Genomic DNA, 15,602 nt, shown 5'->3' with positions numbered 1-15,602 from the left:
ATCAACAGGTTTACGCAGCTGGACGCGTACCCTCGCCCCCGCATATCTAACCTGGTAAACAGGATCGCGCATTACAAGGTCTTCTCCATGGTGGATCTTAAGTCCGCCTACCACCAGCTCCCCATCCGCTCTAGTGACCGCAAATACACTGCCTTCGAGGCAGATGGCGGCTCTATTACTTCTTAACGGTTCCCTTCGGTGTTACCAACGGGGTCTCGGTCTTCCAGCGCGAGATGGACCGAATAGTTAACCGGTACGGTTTACGGGCAACATTCCCGTATCTCGATAATGTCACCATCTGTGGCCATGATCAGCAGGACCACGACACCAACCTCCGAAAATTCCTCCAGACTGCAAAGATCATTAACCTTACATACAACAAGGATAAATGCGTCTTTAGCACCGACCGCCTAGCCATCCTCGGCTGCGTAGTGCGAAATGGAGTTGTAGGCCCTGACCCGGAGTGCATGCGCCCCCTTGTGGAGTTCCCCCTCCCTCAATGCTCCAAGGCCCTGAAGCGCTGCCTAGGGTTATTCAGTTACTACGCCCACTGGGTCCCCAACTATGCGGACAAGGCCCGTCCCCTGATCCAATCCACAGCTTTTCCGCTGTCGATAGAGGCCAGTCAGGCCTTCAGCCACATCAAAACGGACATTGCAAAGGCCACGATGCACGCCATCGATGAGTCCCTCCCCTTCCGGGTCGAGAGCGACGCGTCTGACGTAGCTCTGGAGGCCACCCTTAACCAAACGGGCAGGCCGTGGCCTTCTTCTCACGTACCCTCCATGCTTCCGAAATCCGCCACTCCTCAGTCGAAAAGGAGGCCCAGGCCATAGTAGAAGCTGTGCGACATTGGAGGCATTACCTGCCGGCAGGAGGTTCACTCTCCTCACTGACCAACGGTCGAACATTATCATGTTCGATAATGCACAGCGGGGCAAGATAAAAAACGATAAGATCTTGCAGTGGAGGATCGAATTCTCCACCTACAACTACGAGATCTTGTATCGTCCCGAGAATCTAAACGAGCGTTCTGGCACCCTGTCCCGCGGCACATGTGCCAACGCACAAGTGGACCGTCTCCGAGCCCTCCATGAGGACCTCTGCCACCCGGGGGTCACTCGATTTTTCCACTTTATCAAGACCTGCATTCTGCCCTACTCCATCGAGGAGGTCAGGACAGCCACCAGGGATTGCCAAATCTGCGCAGAGTGCAAACCGCACTTCTACCGGCCAGAGAAGCGCACCTGATAAAGGCTTCCCATCCCTTTGAATGCCTCAGCATGGACTTCAAAGGCCCTCTCCCCTCCACCGACCACAATACGTACTTCCTGAACGTGATTGACGAGTACTCCCGGTTCTCATTCACCATCCCCTGCCCCGACATGACTGCAACCACCGTAATCAAGGCCCTCCATAGCATCTTTGCACTGATCGGGTTCCCCACCTACATACATAGCGATAGGGGGTCCTCCTTTATGAGCGACGAACTGCATCAATTCCTGCTCAGCAAGGACATCGCCTCGAGCAAGACGACCTGTGACAACCCCCGGAGTAACGGACAGTAGAGAGGGAGAACGGAACAGTCTGGAAGACCGTCCTACTGGCCCTACGGTCCAGGAATCTCCCAGTCTCCCGCTGGCAGGAAGTCCTCCCGGATGCCCTCCACTCCATCCGGTCGCTGCTTTGTACCACAACCAACCAGACACCTCACGAACATCTCCTTTTCTTCCCCAGGAAGGCCTCCTCTGGGACCTCGCTCCCGACCTGGCTGGCAGCTCTCGGACCCATCCTGCTCCGAAAAAACATGCGGGCGCACAAGTCGGACCCGTTGGTTGAGAGGGTCCATCTTCTCCACGCTAACCCCCAGTACTCCTACGTGGCGTACCCCGACGGCCGACAAGATACAGTCTCCCTATGAGACCTGGCGCCCGCCGGAGCCCCACCCTCCTCTCCACCAGGGCACCTTACAGGAGGATCGGTCCTTCCGCCGGCCCCGGCTAGGCCCCCCCCACCCACCGACCCACCCCACAGGCGCTCCCTTCCCAGGTCAACCGTTTTCCCCACCAGCGCCATCTATGGGTGTCATAAGAACATAAGAACTAGGAGCAAGAGTAGGCCATCTGGCCCCTCGAGCCTGCTCCACCATTCAATGAGATCATGGCTTATCTTTTGTGGACTCAGCTCCACTTTCCGGCCTGAACACCATAACCCTTAATCCCTTTATTCTTCAATAAGAAGCTGCCACAGAGATCGATGCCGCGCTCCTGGAGTCACAGACGCCCGAGCCTCCACCGCAGTCACCACCGAAGCTCCGCCGATCACAGAGGACGACCAGGGCCCCCGATCGACTGATTGCTTCATTTTAAGTTGTAAATTTAAATCATAAATTGTAAGTAGTTACTAGAATTGTAAATAGTTACAAAACGCTGTACGGAGGTATTACGGTACCTCCATAACTAATTCTACCACGTTGCCATGTTTGTAGTATCAGGCCGCCGCCACCCCCGCCGGACTCGTTTTTAACAGGAGGCGAATGTGGTAGTGGAGGTATTACGGTACCTGATAATGCTAGAACACCATTGGTAGAAACTGTATGCTTCCTATTGGTCAAGCTGTATGGTAGCTCCACCCTGCTAGGCAGGGTATAAGAGCCCGTGCCGCCCCAGCAGCCTTCATTCTGTGCCTGAGCTGCTGGGGGAAACATCTAGCTTATTAAAGCCTTCAGTTGGACTACAACCTCGCTTTAGTGGTCATTGATCGTGCATCAAGGATTCCATGGTGTTATTCCAGGACGAAGCAGGGGAGACATCCCTGGTGCGCTGGCCAATGTTTATTTGTTGTCAGCAGCTGACCCTCAACATCTACTCAGAGTCACCAGTTTCCACCTTGGGTCTTCATGTGACTTAACAGGTCAATGCGCGACTCACATCTTTTGGCACCTGGAGAAGAATGTCCTACGAGGTAATGGGATCCAGAACCTAGGATTCACTTACTTTCCGTTCTTTGCTTACCGCCACTCTGCCTCATCATCAGGGCGTTGTGTCTTAAAATGCTATGGACAAGTTGTGACCATTTTGAATGACTGGTAGCAAGCTGCGCCAATGCTGCTGTGCTTCAAGGAGGGCTTCAGGAGTGTCTTTGAAACATTTCCTTTGCTCTACCTTGGACTTGGGGGGGGGGGGGGGGGGGGGGAGAGAGAAAGAGAAAGAGAGAGAGAAGAGGTGCAGTGCCTGTGGAGCTGGCTTCAAGAAGGAGACATGGAACCAAAAGTATTTATCCCTTAAATCACCATGTCAAATACAAATTATCCTGGTCATTATCATACTGCTGCTTACGGGAGCTTGATGTGCACATATTGGCTGCCGCATTTCCTACATAACAACAATGATCACACTTCAAAAAGTATCTCTGACTGTACAGTGTTTTGAGATGTTTTGGGGGGGTGAGTGTTGTGAAAGACGATGTATAAATGCAAGTCTTTCCTTTTTCAGTTTGCACAACTATTTGGAGAAAACCTGGGTAGCCCAGAAATCTCAACATGATTTACACCGGGGCAATTTGCTTATTTGTGATTCCAATTCGCCGAGGAAATCAGACTGGAGAGAGAGAAATAAAGAGGTCAGTCAGGCGATGCAAACATACCACTAACCTCCTCCAGGCAGACAATAACCAGACAAAACAACAGAAAAATTAATCACCAGTCAATCTGTGGGTGGCGGAAAGGCATGCATCAGTTTTATCAGGGAATTTATTTGCACAGATTGTTCCTGCATCCGCAAACAGAAATATGAGCCACCAGCTTCAAGGTGAAGACAGGCCCATTAAATGGAAAGGTTTGATATGCCAATTATTAATATAGGAAGGGAGTATTGTTATTGGCCCGTCACACACAACAAAAGAAACCCAAAGGTTCAGTTTTTTCCACAGTTGTTTGAAAGTCACAATGTGTTTCTTGCCCATTAGATATTCCCTCGTGGTGCTGAAGGATCCAGGCCAGAGTATGCACTCCTTGATCCCGCGCAGGTTAAAAGTTAAACATCAAAACTGCCCACAGCTAGAAAAACACTCAAGTGTCCCTTCAACTGCACTACGCGGAGGAAACAAAATTCACTTTCCTTACTTAACTGCAGTCAAGTAAAGTTCAACTGGGTGTGTATTTTGGGGAAAGTGGAAATTCTGCACTAACGATGTATGTTTAACAACCCATACAAACACACGCTGGGCAATATGATAGGTAGGTAAGTCAAATTAATTAACTGAATTACTTTCTTGGTATTTGCAAGGGAGAATGGAAGAGGGAATGGGTGGATTGCAGGGGATCCAGTTGCAACATTTGGATTTTCATAGTTAAAGATCTTGTGATGGTCTCCAAGCTGAACCTCAACAACAGAAGGCGGGAGAAAGAGGAAACCCGGGACATATAAGCTAACATGGTCAGAACTGACTGCCTGGCCTTGGGCAGCTTGAGAGCAGGAGAACAAACTCGTGGAACAGATTCACATATCACATCGAAGTGATAACGTCAATAGCTTTGAGGAAATATAATTTGGTCAAATTTCCAACGGGCCGAATTTCACCCCATAACCTTCAAGATGACAACGAATGCACAGGCATCAGAAATCTCAGACAGCATTTATCACCAAAGCATTGAATTTACCTCCTAAAGAATTCATACTGTGAAATAATCCTTGTTTGAACTTTTATCTATGACATCTGCTTTGATTTTAAGCAAGCTCCAACACACTCACTCATATGTTTGTTTTGTCTATTATTATTTGTCACTCAAAATCCCTAGTGTAGAAGGAGCGTATTCAGCCCATTGAGTCTGCACCAACTCTCCAAAAGGGCACCCTCCCTGGGCCTACACTCTGCCCCATCTCCTAATCCTGTAACCCCACCTAACCTTTTAGCATGGCCAATCCACCTAACCTGCACATCGTTGGACTGTGGAAGGAAACCAGAGCACCCGGAAGAAACCCAGGCAAATATGGGTGGAACATGCAAACTCCACACAGTCACCTAAGGTCGGAATCGAACCCGGGTCCCTGGTGTTGTGAGGTAGCAGTGCTAACCACAGTGCCGTCATGAATTCATCCACACTGGATTTTTTAAAATTAAATTTAGATTTCCCAATTTTTTTCCCAATTAAGGCTCTATTTAGCGTGACCAATCCGCCTACCCTGCACATCTTTTTGGGCTGTAGGGAGAGACCCACGCAGACACAGGGAGAACATACAAACTTCATACGGACAGTAACCTGGGGCTGGGATTGAACCTAGATCCTCGGCGCCGTGAGGCAGCAGTGATACCCACTGTCTCACCGTGCCACGCTATACTAGGTTAATAGAAAACCAAAATGGTGTATACAGCCAGCAGTTCCTTAACTATGCTTTCCTCCTTCTCAAGTCTTTTCCAAACTTTAGGCAAATTCCTCCCCATCTCATACGTAAATACTTCATAGAAACATCAAAATTGAGCCCTTTGAGCCCATTCAGCCGTTCATTATGATCATCCAATTCAATAGCTTGTTCCCGCCCTCCACCCCCTGCCCCCTCCCCCCCCCCCCCTCCCCACCCCCAATATCCTTTAATCCCTTTCTCCCCAAAAGCATACCCAACTCCTCGAAAACATAAAATATTTTGGCCTCAACTACTAGTGGTAGCGAATTCCACTGGCTCACCACTCCCTGGATGAAGAAATTTATCCTCCTCTCAGTCAGTGACCCCTGGTTCTGGACTCCCCCACATCCTTTCCGCATCTACCCTGTCCAGTCGTGTTCGAATGTTATGTTTCTATGAGATCCCCTCTCATTCATCTAAACTCCTGCGAATATAATCCTAACCAACCCAATCTCTCCTCGTATGTTAGTCCCGCTATGCCAGGAATCAGTCTGGTAAACCTTTCCTGCACTCCCTCCATAGCAAGAACATCCTTCCTCAAATAAAAGGAGGAATATTCCAGGTGTGGTTTCACCAAGGCACTGTATATTTACATCAAGATATCCCTGCTCCTGTATTTGAATCCTCTCGCTGTGAAGGCTAACACACCATTTGCCTTCTTCACCACCTGCTGCATCTGCATGCATACCTTCAGTGACTGGTGAACAAGGACACCCAGGTCTCCTTGCACATTCCCCTCTCAATTTATAGCCATTCAGATAATAGTCTGCCTCCCTGATTTTGCTAGCAAAGTGGATAACCTCCTGCTTGTCCACATTATACGGAATGTGGCGACTAGGGGCTTTTCACAGTAACTTCATATTTGTGACAATAAAAGGTTCTTATTATTATTATACTGCATCTAACATACATTTGTCCACTCACTGCCTGCCACTTGGAAAACAATTTGTTTATTCCTACTCTTTGTTTCCTGTCTGCCAACCAATTTTCTATCCATCTCAATACACTACCCCCAGCCCCATGCACTTTAATGTTACACGCTTCAATTATTTTTCTCTTGCAGGTTTTGTTGCTCCCCTCCCAATGCACTCCCTCTTACTGTGTGTGGTCCGGTCACTGGCAATCCTCCATTACCTCAGTCATGAACAGCACATGAGCTGAACTAGACCATTCATTCCCTCGAGCATATTCCACCATCACCCAATCAGATAGTGGTTAAATGCTATCTTAGCCATCTACTCACCTTGGTCTTCTAACCCTTAATATCCTTGCCTAATAAAAATCCATCATGAGACGTGGAGCAATGGCTGGTAAATATAGATGAGGAACAGATTAGCTGGGATCTAACTGAAGAGTGGAACAAGCACTGTGTTTAGTGCACATTAGACACAAAGCCATGGTTTGGAAAGATCAAACTAGTAACTGGACTACGGGGACGTTTCGGTTCAAGCAGTCACAGTACAAAAACTGGGCACACCCATGACATGAACCAAATCCCACTGACAATACTGTTCTCATTTTTATGGCTGTCAGCTGTGAAATTCTGTATCAAACTCCCAATGCCAGAGAAGCTCTTATTCATCTTGATCCTCTTTAGCCTGCCTTTCTCCAACAGACATCATAGTTCAGCTGAGAGAGTTTGAGAATGTTCTCCAACCTTGAGCCAGAACACTGGATATTTTGAAGTGGCTGATTCCATCTCATCCTCACATCCCGTGGAGGACCGAATGGTGAATCTCACCTCTGCCACGCAAGAATCCAACACTGAGCCAACGTTGATGGCAAGTTAACCATTCAAGTAATGATGTTGGCTCAGACTTCTGATCTCTGAGTGGTCGTAACTCGGATGCACCCCCCCCCACCCCCCTCCCCAAGATGCAATACTGGGCCCCTCGGAGGTTCGAATGTCCTGACCCTGTGGGAATTGCCCTGGAAGATTGCTTCCGGGACCTTTCAAAAAGGACTCTCAATCTGAATTAGAGTCGGAGACATCGGAGAGTTCAGACAAGTTACCTGGATAGTTATCCGCGAAACAGTTCAACATCCTGGGTACCCATCACGTAGATTGACCACCCCGGAATCCTCCCCCAGACTCTCCAATACCCAACACCCCATCCCGACCCTCCGACTACCCCCAAACCCGACCTAACCACCGACCTGATATCACCACCTTGCCATCCTACCTGCCGTTACCTACCAGTCTGTCATCCCATCACCATAACCACTTGCAACACTCAGTCACTAACATTTAGAAAAGCTATTTAAATGTCCCAAAGCTTCTCACTGTCTTTGTGAATGAAAACTTATTCAACTACGACAGCTAGTCCCTTAAAAAGGGACGTGGATCGGTTACTTCCGATGATCCTGAACTACGAGAGAGGACGCAGAACAGATACACTCCACATTTCTACAGGTGCCAGATATCAGAGATCTGGGCCAGAAATGCGAAACTCCAGCACTGTGTAAGAAAAATAGGAACGTGACTGCCTGTCCTCGGAAGTTTAATCTCTTAATGTTTTGATGAAACCATTCAATGCTTTCAGCATATCTTGACATAAATTCCTAATGATGTCCTGAGCTATAGAACGGATGTTCTATGTTCACACAACCTGATAAATGGCAAAACCACAGTAAAACAACCAGAAAGGTGGAAGGTCATTTGAAACTATTAATGGCGAAACAGAGGATTTCTCTGCCTTCCTACTGCTGGCTGAATGGGTGTCCAGTTTGTCTGGTCAAGTACCACAGTAGATACCGAAAGCTGGCCTTTCGTTCTGAGACCAGCTGTTGCAGCTCATTTTGCTCCTGCTAGTTTTCTGTCACATCAGACGAGCCATCTGATGAGCAAGATCCATTCCAGTCACTGACTGACGGAAGGAAGTTATTTACACAGTGGAGCCACTGCTGGCACAACAGGGATCACCTCATCTCCTCTCAAACAAGTGTAGTCACTCTTGTAGTGTGGGAAACACAACAGGAAAGTCCTGAATCCTTAGTGTTGAAGGAGGCCATTCAACCTAGCGAGTCTGTATTGACCCTCAAGAGCACTCTACCTAGGTCCACTCCCCCACTCTATTCCCGTAACCTCACACATTATGGTCAATCACCTAACCTGCACATCTTTAAACTTTGGGAGGAAACCGGAGCACCCGGAGGAAACCCACGCAAACATGGGGGAGAACATGCAAAGTCCACACAGTCACCCAAAGGCCAGAATCAAACCAATGTCCCTGGTGCTCTGAGACAGCAATGCTAACCACTGTGCCTTTGTGCCATAAACAACAAAGATATAAACAACGTTTCTGGGTTAAGTATTGGCCATGACAATGTGGGAGAACCTCCCTACTGTTCTTGAAATGGGATCTTTACTCATATACGAGCACAGAGCATAGAACATAACAGCGCAGTACAGGCCCTTCGGCCCTCGATGTTGCGCCGACCTGTGAAACCACTCTAAAGCCCATCTACACTATTCCCTTATCGTCCATATGTCTATCCAATGACCATTTGAATGCCCTTAGTGTTGGCGAATCCACTACTGTTGCAGGCAGGGCATTCCACGCCCTTACTACTCTGAGGAAAGAACCTACCTCTGACATCTGTCCTATATCTATCTCCCCTCAATTTAAAGCTATGTCCCCTCGTGCTACACATCACCATCCAAGGAAAAAGGCTCTCACTGTCCACCCTATCCAATCCTCTGATCATCTTGTATGCCTCAATTAAGTCACCTCTTAACCTTCTTCTCTCTAACGAAAACAGCCTCAAGTCCCTCAGCCCTTCCTCATAAGATCTTCCCTCCATACCAGACAACATTCTGGTAAATCTCCTCTGCACCCTTTCCAATGCTTCCGATAATGCGGCAACCAGAATTGCACGCAATACTCCAACTGCAGCCGCACCAGTGTTTTGTACAGCTGCAACATGATCTCATGGCTCCAAAACTCAATCCCTCTACCAATAAAAGCTAACATACCGTACGCCTTCTTTCCAACCCTCTCAACCTGGGTGGCAACTTTCAGGGATCTATGTACATGGACACCGAGATCTCTCTGCTCATCCACACTGACAAGAATCTTACCATTAGCCCAGTACTCGGTCTTCCTGTTATTCCTTTAAAAATAAATCACCTCACACTTTTCTGCATTAAACTCCATTTGCCATCTCTCAGCCCAGCACTGCAGCTTATCTATGTCCCTCTGTAACTTGTAACATCCTTTCGCACTGTCCACAACTCCATCTACTTTAGTGTCATCTGCAAATTTACTCACCCATCCTTCTACGCCCTTCTCCAGTTCATTTATAAAAATGACAAACAGCAGAAGGAACAGAAGGAACCTCACAACACACCCAAGAAGCTCAACACCATCCAGGACAAATCAACATATTATCAGGCCATATGTTAAAAGCGTTTAAAATTATGGAAGGGTGGGACAGAGTGGATAGAAGCAGACTACACTGATGCATTTCAAACCCATGGACAGGGAATTCAATATCGGGGATTTGGAACAGAAGGCATGAGTTTTTTTGGACTGTTCCATGATGAGATGTGGCCACTGTCGGCTCGGCCAACATTTGTTGGTCATTTAAAATAAATTTTCATTCAAAGGGCCAGTTAACCAGGCCATGTCTACGCATGTTCCAGCAGATTGCTCAGGAGCAAGTCCGAGAGCTTGTGTGTTCTCAACCGGGGAATAAATTGTTAAATGAAGATGTCAGGGACTTGAGAAGGGGCACAAAGAGAAACTAGGAAGCCAAGGTCTGTAGCACATTACTGGGGGGGAATGGTGCACAAAAATCCGGCTCAATACATTTATACTATTGGACAGGATAGCTGGGGAAACTCCCTTCCGCTTGTTCAAACAGTGCTTTTACATCCATCAAATGAGACAGGCCTTAGCTTAATGGCTCATTTGAAAGACAGCACCTCTGATAGCATAGCTTTCCATCAGTAAGTACTGCACTGCATTAGTCTAGACTTACATTTTCTCCCAAATTTGCACCCACCAACAATAAATAAGCAGTAACGAATATAATGTCAAACCCCATATCAGCGACAACAATCCCATCCTCACACCAACCCCCAAACACTAGCCTGCATGTTAACAAACAAATAACAAATGGGAGTCAGGAATCACCCATAGTCACCATTAACACATAGTCCCCCTCCCCCCAACCCTCCCAGCACCCCCACCCCAACTAAAGTTCGATATTATCCAATTCTTGAAAGTACATAATGAATAATGCCCATGAATTGTAGAACCCCTCCATCCTTCCCCTCAGTTCAAACTTAACCTTCTCAAGAATCAAGAATTCCAACAGGTCCCCCCGCCATGCCAGGACACAGGGTGGAGAGGTTGCTCTCCATCCCAACAGGATCCGCCTTTGGGCAATCAACGAGGTGAAGGCTACAACATTAGCCTCCACACCAGTTTCCAACTCCGGTCACCCCGAATATGGCCTCCCGAGGGCTCGGGTCCGGTTTCACGTGCACCACTTTAGGGATTACCCTAAAAACCTCCTTCCAGTAATCCTCCAGCTTTGGACAGGACGAAAACATATGAACGTGATTTGCGGAGCCCCCCCCGCCGCAACATTCACACGCATCTTCTACCCCCTCAAAGAGCCGGCTCATCCTCGCACTCGTGAGATGTGATCTATATCCCACCTTCAGCTGTATCAGCCCCAACCTCACGCACGAGGTGGAGGCGTTCACTCTCTGGAGCACCTCACACCAGAACCCCTCCTCCCACCCTCTCCCAACTCTTCCTCCCACCCTCTCCCAACTCTTCCTCCCACCCTCTCCCAACTCTTCCTCCCACCCTCTCCCAACTCTTCCTCCCACCCTCTCCCAACTCTTCCTCCCACCCTCTCCCAACTCTTCCTCCCACTCTCTCCCAACTCTTCCTCCCACCCTCTCCCAACTCTTCCTCCCACCCTCTCCCAACTCTTCCTCCCACCCTCTCCCAACTCTTCCTCCCACCCTCTCCCAACTCTTCCTCCCACCCTCTCCCAACTCTTCCTCCCACCCTCTCCCAACTCTTCCTCCCACCCTCTCCCAACTCTTCCTCCCACCCTCTCCCAACTCTTCCTCCCACCCTCTCCCAACTCTTCCTCCCACCCTCTTCCAACTCTTCCTCCCACCCTCTCCCAACTCTTCCTCCCACCCTCTCCCAACTCTTCCTCCCACCCTCTCCCAACTCTTCCTCCGACTTTGCTTTGAATATTTTCTCTAAATTATGCGGTTGATCCAGAGATTCAATTTCAGAATGAATTTTAAAATGTTTAACATTTGCCACAGCCATCTCACAATCATGCGGATATAGGATGGAATTTTCATTGTTACATCTATGAAATGGCTGTGGTAATTTTAAATATATATATTTTGGTTGTGGTTTTTAAAAATCAATGTCTCTTAATCCCAATGTTCGCATGAGTGATCTGCAGACCATTATAAACTCAGTCTTTAATTCTTTGAAGTCATGATTTTGGTCTTTCCTCATACAAACCAGTTGACATGGAACCCATCCACTCCCATCCCAGCTCATGTTCTTTCTACGTGAATATAATTAAACGGTTTGGAAGTGTCTCCAGAGCAAATGTTCACATCAGTCCCTTCATACTGCTGACTGATCTATGATGGTCCATTTATCCCAACATATCTAACCATAAAACAGTTCTCTCAACCTGTAGCCAGAGCACCAGTTTAGAAACCGCATTCCCCAAGTTATCTTCTGCTCATTGCACCCTTTTCCCCCTAATTTATTCAAATGAATAAAAAAAAATGTTTGGGAAGCTCCCACAGCAAGTAAACAGACCCTGCTACACACGGCAGCATCTAACTGTGCTCTCTGCGGATTTCAGCCAAGGGAGCAGCAAGGACACTGGTCCATTTCAGCCATCAAGTGCCTCTCCTCCAAATCCTAAATACACTAGCACTAACTCAGCTGTAGCCCAAGTTAGGCCATGAGTTCAAGCACCATTCCAGAGGCTCACGCACAACATCCAGCCTGACACTAGTGCAGCTGTGACGGGGGTGGAGGTCATTGCTATTTAATTTATTAATAATAATAATCATCATCTTTATTGTCACATGTAGGTAAATAGGAACACTGCAATGAAGTTCATGTGAAAAGCCCCTAGTCGCCACATTCCGGCACCTGTTCGGGTACACAGAGGGGGGATTCAGAATGTCCAAATTACCCAACAGCACATCTTTTGGGACTTGTGGGAGGAAACCGGAGGAAACCCACGCAGACACAGGGTGAACGTGCAGACTCCACACAGACAGTGACCCAAGCTGGGAATCAAACCTGGGACAATGGCGCTGTGAAGCAACAATGTTAATCATTGTGCTACCATGCCATCCTGTGTCTGAATTCGCTGCCAGGTCTCCCCATGTTATACTTGGCTGTTAAGCAGTTCAAGGTGCCCTGAGGAAATAAAAGGCACTATAAAATGCAATTCCATTCTTTTGTTGTTAAATCCAACATATGGACAGCACCAGGGCATATTTTAAACATTCTGCATAGATCATACTGCCGCAGCATTTCTGTGTGGACTGAAGGACAAATGAGTGGATTAAATCAAGAGTTTGGAAATCAAAAGGATTTCTAAGTACAGTTAGAATGAGAGAAAGCAAGATAGCCAAGTACAGACAGTGGAAACAAAGACCCAATGTCTTTCGCTGGCAAAAACAGAAGGATAAATTGAGGCTAAAGGCAGAAGGGGAAAGAGGAGAAATCGGATGGACGGATAACACAGATGCGCACTGAGAGAGAATTGAAGAAAAGCAGGAGAAGAAGCAAGACGCAAAGGGATCTTTCCTCCTTCACTCTGTCCTCGCTCTCGATCGCTTCCAATGCCAGCAGACAGCGGCGTCCTGACTCACATCGCAATAGTCCAACCATCAAGCTCAATCTCGCAACACAATAAACAGTAAAACCACACACAGTCATTACACAATCAAATAAATTGCTCAGGAATGATTACTCTGCACCGAGAACACTTTAATTCCACCAGGAATAAAGAAATATAAACCACTGTCTGCGCTGCTGCCGTTTCCGCTACACTCACTCACTCAGAGATCAGAAGTGCAGCTGGCGTGGCTGAAAGCAGACAGGTGTTCACCCGATTGCAAGGAATTGCCTCAGGGTTGGAGGGCGGAGATTTGGTGGTAGTTGCATAGTGGTAATGTCACCAGACTAGTAATCCAGGCTAATACTCTAGGGACATGGGTTCAAACGTCACCACAGCAGCTGGTGGAATTTAAACTAATCTGGAATTAAAAAGCTGGTTCCGATGATAGCGACCATGAAACCATTGCCAGGAAAAACCATCTGATTCACAAATATCATTGATGGGAGGAAATTCACTGATTAGCCTGGTCTCGCCTCCATGTGACTCCAGACCCACAGCGATGGTTCACTCCGCCCCTGATATAGCCGAGCAATCTCTCTGTTATATCAAACCGCTACAAAGTCTAAAAGGAATGAAACTGGGCTGATCACCCGCCATCAACCCAGGCACCAGAAATGACAATGGCAAACCCAGCCCTTTCAACTCTGACATCTGGGGGCTCGTGTCAAAATCGGCAGAGCTGTCTCACAGTCTAGTCAAGCAACAGCCTGACATAGTCATACCCATGGAGTTATACCTTATAGATAATGAACCAGACAGCACCTTACCATCAAACCAGGGGATTAACCCCGGTTCAATGAAAAGTATAGGAGGGCAGGCCAGGAGCAACACCAGGCATACCGAAAAATGAGATGTAAACCTGGCGAAGCTACAACACAGGACTACTGGGCGGCACAGTAGTTAGCACTGTTGCTTCACAACTCCAGGGATCCGGGTTCGATTCCCGGCTTGGGCCACTCTGTGTGGAGTCTGCACCCTCTGCCTATGTCTGCGTGGGTTTCCTCCGGGTGCTCCGGTTTCCTCCCACAAGTCCTGAAAGACATGCTGTTAGATAATTTGGACATTCTGAATTCTCCCTCAGTGTACCCGCTCAGGCGCGGAGTCTGGCACCTAGGGGATTTTCGCAGTGACTTCATTGCAGTGTTAATGTAAGCCTACTTGTGACACAAATAAAGATTATTATTATTTACTTGCATGTCAAACAGAGAAAGAATAGAGTTAAGTGATACCAAAACCAACAGATCAGATCTAAGCTTTGCAGTCCTGCCACATCCAAAAGTGAATGATGGTGGACAATTAAACAACTGGAGGAGGAGGCTGCACAAAGATCCCCATCCTCAATGATGGAGGAGCACGGCACATCAGTACAAAATATAAGGCCGAGACATCTGCAACAATCTTCAGCCAGAAGTGCCGAGGGGATGATCCATCCCGGCCTTCTCCCGAGGTCCTCAACATCAGATGGCAGTCTTCAGCCAATTCGATTGACTCCACATGGTATTAAGAATTGTCTGAAAGCATTGGATACTGCAAAAGCTGTGGCCCCTGACAATCGTCCGGTAATAGTACTGGAGATCTGGGCTCCAGAACTTGCCACACCCCCTAGCCAAGCTGTTCAGTACACCTACAACACTGACATCTATCCAGCAATGCAAAACATTGCCCAGGTACATCCGATACACAAAAGCAGGACAAATCCAACCCAGCCCATTACCGCCCCACCAGTCTATTCTCAATCATCAGTGAAGTGATGGAAGGTGTCATCTAGCGACACTTGCTTAGCAATAATCTAGTCACGGACGCTCAGTTTGGGTTCCGCCAGGGCCACTCAGCTCCTGACCTCATTACGGCCTTGGTCCAAACATGAAAAAAAGAACTGAACTCGAGATGCGAGATAAAAGTGACTACCCTTGACATCAAGGCAATATTTGATAAGAGTATGGCATCAAGAAGCCCTATCAAAATGGGAGTTAATAAGAATCAGGGGGGAAACTCTCCAGTGATTGGAGTCATACCCAGAAGAAAGGAAGATGGTTGCGGTTGTTGGAGGTCAATTATCTCAGTTCCAGGACGTCGCTGAAGGAGATCCTCAGGGTAGTGTCAGGGGCACAACCATCTTCAGCTGTTTCATCAATGACCACTTTCCATCATGAGGTCAAAAGTGGGGTATTCGCTAATGACAGCACAATGTTCAGTACCATTCATAATTCCTCAGATACTGAAGCAGTCCATGCCGCTGTGCAGCAAGCCACGACAATATCCAGGTTTGGACTGGCTAGT

The 15,602-nt window shown here is 47.8% G+C and overlaps 1 protein-coding gene across 7 annotated transcripts in view; it reads right to left on the bottom strand.

The window, feature by feature from the left end:
• hspg2 (heparan sulfate proteoglycan 2) overlaps positions 1-15,602 on the bottom strand; it is a 644,821-nt gene that overhangs the window by 614,036 nt on the left and 15,183 nt on the right. The gene's annotated exons all lie outside the window — the stretch shown is intronic.

The sequence above is a fragment of the Scyliorhinus torazame genome, chromosome 16 (genome assembly GCF_047496885.1).
Source record: "Scyliorhinus torazame isolate Kashiwa2021f chromosome 16, sScyTor2.1, whole genome shotgun sequence".
NCBI classification, from domain to species: domain Eukaryota; kingdom Metazoa; phylum Chordata; class Chondrichthyes; order Carcharhiniformes; family Scyliorhinidae; genus Scyliorhinus; species Scyliorhinus torazame.
The sequence above is the reverse complement of the archived record's forward strand: the minus strand, read 5'-3'. Positions and strand labels throughout refer to the sequence as shown.